Below are 6,000 nucleotides of genomic sequence, written 5' to 3' on the forward strand. Positions count from 1 at the left end.
CATCGGATCAGCGCGGTGCACTGGCCGCAGCGCACCTACCGCGGCAGCCATTGGAAGGTGAACCAACGGCAAAAAGGAAGACCTTTCTCTCTATCTCTCTCACTGTCCACTCTGCCTGTCAAAAAATAAATTAAAAAAATATAAATAAATAAATAATTTTTAAAAACGCAAAAAACTGTTGGATTATTTATTTTAGAAATTCCCCCCTTTGTGTTGGACTGCAAATTGAGTTTCTTTCAGCCTCTCACGACTAGGACTAAGAATGTATGCAGAAGTTCTGTGACAGTACAGAAGGGAACCAGCTTGTCCGGGGTACCTTCTGAAAGGGAGCTAAGTGAGAGAAACCCTTTAACTTCCACGTGCCCGTCTCGACATTCCGCTGGCAGCGCTAAGATTCTGGATTCTAGGTGTGGAGTTTTCCGATGTTGATGTACACAGAACTGGTGCGCACACACACAAAGATGAATGTAATTACTCCTTTGGCTGGCCACCACCATTGCTTTCTATCTCTCTTTCTTTGTGTGAATTTATTTAAAAGAAGAAAAAACTTTTTGTAAGGACTATTGGCAGGTTAAAGAAAATCAACAAATCCCGTTTTTCTTTTTTTTTTTTTTTCAAAAAAAAAAAAGTAACCCATCTTTATACTATCTAAAAGGAAAGGGAAGACATTCATCAACAACTACAAAGTTAGTCTGAAGAAATAAATTCTAATGACCTATTACACTGCATGGTGACCACAGTTGAAAGTAACGTATCAATATTTCAAAATTTCTAAAACAACAGATTTTTAGCATTCCCAACACAAAAATATGATGAACTTTATAAGGTGACAGATATGTTAGTTTGCTTTAATCTTTCTATAATATATACATAGAATACTGCAGAGAGGCTGTAGAAATGGGGCAGGTGTTCAGTGCAGCAGTTAAGATGATGCTTCTGGAGTAGGGGTGCCTATTCTGGCACAGAGGGTTAGACCTCTGCTTGCAATGCCTGCATTCCATACCAGAACACCAGTTCAAGTTTATTCTTCTTCTTGCTAATGGATCTGAGAGTATCTAATATCTAATATCTAATATTATCATTTCAGAGATGATGGCCCAAGTACTTGGGCCCCTGCCATCTGTGTGGGAGAGTAGCATGATTATTCCAGGCTCATGGCTTCCTCCTGGCCCAGACCTGGGTGCTGCAGCATTTTGGGAGGTGAATCAGTCCATGGAAGCTCTCTGTCGTTCTGCTTTTCAAATAAATCAATCTTTTGTTTTGTTGTTGTTCTAAAACATACACTTTTTATACACTATTCATGTTAATTTTTAAATATAATTTAGGTAATTCAACAAAGTAAACACTTTTTTGTAATTTGGCTATAGAATAGGGATTTCTGTAACTTTTCAAAAATTATCAAAAGCTTAAAGCTTTTAAACACTGGGATGAAACAAACAAGAAAGTGACAGCCTAGGGACATGGTTTAGCATTTGTTTCCTTCACTTACAACATCTGTAAAACTGTGAAAGACATGTTTATCATCAAACAACTTGGTAAACATCTTCAGTGTGCAGATTAAAATGTTTCTGTAAGGGACTGACACTGTGGCACTGTGTGTTAAAGCCTCGGTCTGCACTGCTGGAATCCCATATGGGCACTGGTTCAAGTCCTGGCTGCTCCACTTCTGATCCAGCTCTCTGTTATGGCCTGGGAAAGCAGTGGAAGATGGTCCAAGTCCTTGGGCCCCTAAACCCACGTGGGAGACCTGGAAGAAGCTCCTGGCTCTGGATCAGCTCAGCTTTGGCTGTTGTGGCCATTTGGGAAGTGAACCAGTGGATGGACAACCTCTCTCTCTCTGACTTCATATCTCAATTCTTTCAAATAAATAAATAAAATAAATCTTTTAAAAAGTTTCTATCCAAAGGAGACAATTAATATTAATAAGCACAGATGTAACTATATAAATGGATTGCTACTTTGTGTAGTACTTGCATTTCCATTACATATTTACATTTCAAGTTCAAATATTAAAACTCAATCTTGAAATAGGTGATTGCTCAAGTACTTGGGTTCTTGCCAACTGCTTGGGAGACCAGGATGGAGTTCTGAGCTCCTTGATTCAGCCTGGGCAAGCCCCAGCTATTGTGAGCATTGGGAAAGGGAACTAGTAGATGGAAGATCTGTCTCTCTGCCTTTCATATAAAATTAACATAAATAAATAAAAATACTGAAGTTTTTGAAAATTTGTGTTAAAAAGTTTTTATTACAAAATTTGAAATCCAGGGGCAAGGCCGGCGCCACGACTCACTAGGATAATCCTCTGCCTGCAGTACTGGCACCCCGGGTTCTAGTCCTGGTCAAGGCATTGGATTCTGTCCCAGTTGCTCCTCTTCCAGGCCAGCTCTCTGCTGTGGCCCAGGAAGGCAGTGGAGGACAGCCCAAGTGCTTGGGCCCTGCACCTGCATGGGAGACCAGGAAGAAGCACCTGGCTCCTGGCTTTGGATTGGTGCCGATGTTAGCAGCCATTTGGGGGGCAAACCAACAGAGGGAAGACCTTTCTCTCTGTCTCTCTCTCTCTGTCTAACTCTGCCTGTCAAAAGAGAGGGAGAGAGAGAGAGAGAGAGAGAGAGAGAGAGAGAGAGAAAGAGAGAGAGAGAGAGAGATCCATTTTTATCTACTGGCTCACTCCCCAGATGCCCACAACAGAGGGGCTGGGTCAGGCTGAGGCCAGGAGCCAGGGACTCCATCCTGGTCCTACACATGAGTGGCAATGACCTAAGCACTTGAGCCATCATACATTGCCTCCCAGAGTGAATATTTGCTGGAAGCTGAATCAAAATCAGAGGAGCCAGGAACGAGACTTGGGCCAGGCACTCTGATTAGGGATGTGGCCATCTGAAGCTGTGACTAGCCACCACACTGAATGCCCACCCCACAATTAGTTTATGAATAGTAACAGTAATGAAAAGCTCAACTACTGTGGAGTCACTAAAAAAGCTACACAAGAGGAATCAAATATTTTTCAAATTAAGCCCACTATTTAAGGGCTATGAAATTCCTTCTAGAAGATATCCAATACTTTTCAAGTATAACAACCAGTATTTACATAAACATCTGAAGTGTGGGATGTTTAACCAACTTCTCTGTCCTCAAGAACTTTAATAAGGAAGCCTTCCCACCTTTTAAATTCAAGGTTAGTGATACCAGAGCAACTGCCTTAATGAGCAGTTTTTTTTTTCCTTTTAAGTATAAATCTACAGATATTTCCTTAACAAAACAAAATCATACCAATCTATTAAAATGTCTAAATGAAGTTTTATTTTTATTATTTTCACAATATCGTTTGTGTCAAACCAGGAAATAAGTTTCTAACTCATATTAATAATGTTTTTAAAATAATAAGTAAATTGAAAAATGTCATTGTAAAAATTAAAAGAAAAATATGGGAGGAGGAGAAAGGGAAATACATGGAATTTGTTCTTTTTATATAAACAAAATATTTTAAAAGGATGAATAAATGATTAAATACATATGATTAAATTTTGGCAAAAGTAAGGCTTAGCTAAGTTGATGAATATATGGAAGTATAAGCCATATTTTCTAATTTGGACCAGAGATTAATAAGGCACGTCACAATTACAAAGATATATAACTGATGGAATTGAAAAATAAAATTATTTCCACATCTGTGTAAAGAACCATGACATATTTATAATTATTCAAAGTGTTCTATGATCCCAGGTTTTGCTCTTGGGCATGGGCCCAAATTAGATCCTAGAGCCATTACAATTACTCCTGTCTCCCTAGGAGTCCCCCCTTTTTTTAATTGTGGGGAGTTGTATGTATCTATTTACTTGAAAGGAAGATTCAGAGACAGACTGACAGAGATCTACCATTCTCTGGTCCACACCCTAAATGTCCTCAGTAGTCCAGACTGGGTCAGGCTAGAGTCAGATTGGGTCAGGCTAGAGCCCACTCTGGGGCTCCCATATGAGTGATAGGGACCCAAGCATATGAGCCATCACCGCTGCTTCCCAGCATGAGAATTAGCAGTTAAGATGGTATCAGAAGCAGCACCCAGGCACTCCAATATGGGATGCTGGTGTTCCAAGTGGGATCTTAACCACTATGCCAAACCCACACCCCTCTTCATTTGAGATCCCTGTATCTCACGATCTTGATTTGTTGCCCCTGATACATAAATGCAAGCAGCAAGGCATAGATACATAAAGCCTCTGAGCTTCTTCAAACCGTTCTCCTGAGCCCCAAGTTTTCCACTAAAGACTTTCCATTGAAAAATCTTCACTTTGTATGATTATTTTCACCACTCTGTTTCAAGTATTGAAAATATTTTAAAACATCAAGTCGGCATTTCATTTTGTGTGAGATGGTATTTTTTACAATCTTTGCTCCTTTTTAATCAATGTTTAATTTTATGCAGCAAAAACAGTTTTTCAGCTCCCTTCTCCCATATATTTCTCAATATTTTATACTGACTTCAAGGTTTTAATAACTGTCCTAAAATGCAATGCTAAGTTATACCATACAATTATGTGGGCAAAGTACTCTGGAGGTTAGATATTATTAACTATAATCACCCTCTAAAGTAAAGTTTAAAAGACATGATTGTGTGATATTTTTCATTCTGGATACAATATCCCTCTAATGATAAACAACTTTTCTATTTTTTCTATTCAAACAATGCAAAGAATGTCACATGAAAAAGTCATGCTGACACAGATTAAAAAAAAAAAAAGGAAAAAGGAAAGAAAACCCCAAAACATTTCATTTTCCTTCCAGCTTCTAATCTTTCATTGGTGGCAGACTGGTAGCCGAGAACAAATAGTTATTATAACTTCTTTAAAAAGTGTGTTGGGGCCAGCATTGTGGCATTGTGGTGCAGCAGGTTAAGCTGCTGCTTATGATGCTAGCATCCTGTATGAATGCAGGTTTGAGTCCAGTCCTGCTCCCTGCTAATGCACGTAAGAAAGCAACAGAAGATGGCTCAAGCATTTGGACCCCTGCTACCCACATGGGAGACCTGGATGGAGTTCCAGATTCCTGGCTTTGGCCTGACCCAGCCCCAGCAATTGTGGCCATTTGGAGAGTGAACCAGCAGAAGGAAGATCGAACTCTGTCTCTGTCTCTAATTCTGTCTATACAAATAAATAAAAATAAGTAATTAAAAATAATGTATTAACACTTGAAAAGTTTCCCTATATAGTAGATATCCAATAATAAGTGCAAAATGATTCACTTCTTTCCTTGAGTTGTCCTAATACCTAGAAAGATTTTCTTCCCCAAATCAAAGAAGCAAAACACAGAATCATAGCCAAATAATGTAGTTCTATTAACTCATTGTGTTTAAGAAGTAATCACATATGTACCATTCTTCTTTGGGTACAAAAATATAATAAAATATATGTATTTTATCTCTACTTTTACTATAACTGAGAGTTTCTCAAAGAACATATTTAATTGTTTTTAATACTGTCTTGAATGCTTGAGGTAACCTATTTATTATATTTAATACTAATAGAATTTTAAAAATAAAAAATTTAATTAAAATTCTTCATGTTTATCAGGTACCATGTGATGTTTCAATCCATGTATACATTATGTACTGTCCAAGCACAAACAGAAAGAAAGTGCCACATGATTTCACTCATGTGGAAATTACAAAAATTGATCTCCTGGAAGCCCGGAGTGGAATAGTGGTTACCAGAGAAGGGGAAAAGTAAATGGGAAAGAGAGATGGGAAAAGTAGGAATATTAAGATATAGTTAGATAGGAATACTCATGGAGATTTTTTTTAAAAAGCAAAGAACCCCCTACTCTCCATTTTTCTCCTGTAATAACAACAGAAAAAGTAAGCAGAAATACTCCAAGATGTAATTCCACCTAACAATACTCTATTTTCCAGTAGAATCTGTATCTACAGATGAGAAGCTGTTTTCCTAAGAGTTATCATAGGGATATACAAATTAAACTCCATCTAGTCCCACAATGTGCATGTGG

Source organism: Lepus europaeus, chromosome 21, assembly GCF_033115175.1.
Source record: "Lepus europaeus isolate LE1 chromosome 21, mLepTim1.pri, whole genome shotgun sequence".
Lineage (NCBI taxonomy): Eukaryota > Metazoa > Chordata > Mammalia > Lagomorpha > Leporidae > Lepus > Lepus europaeus.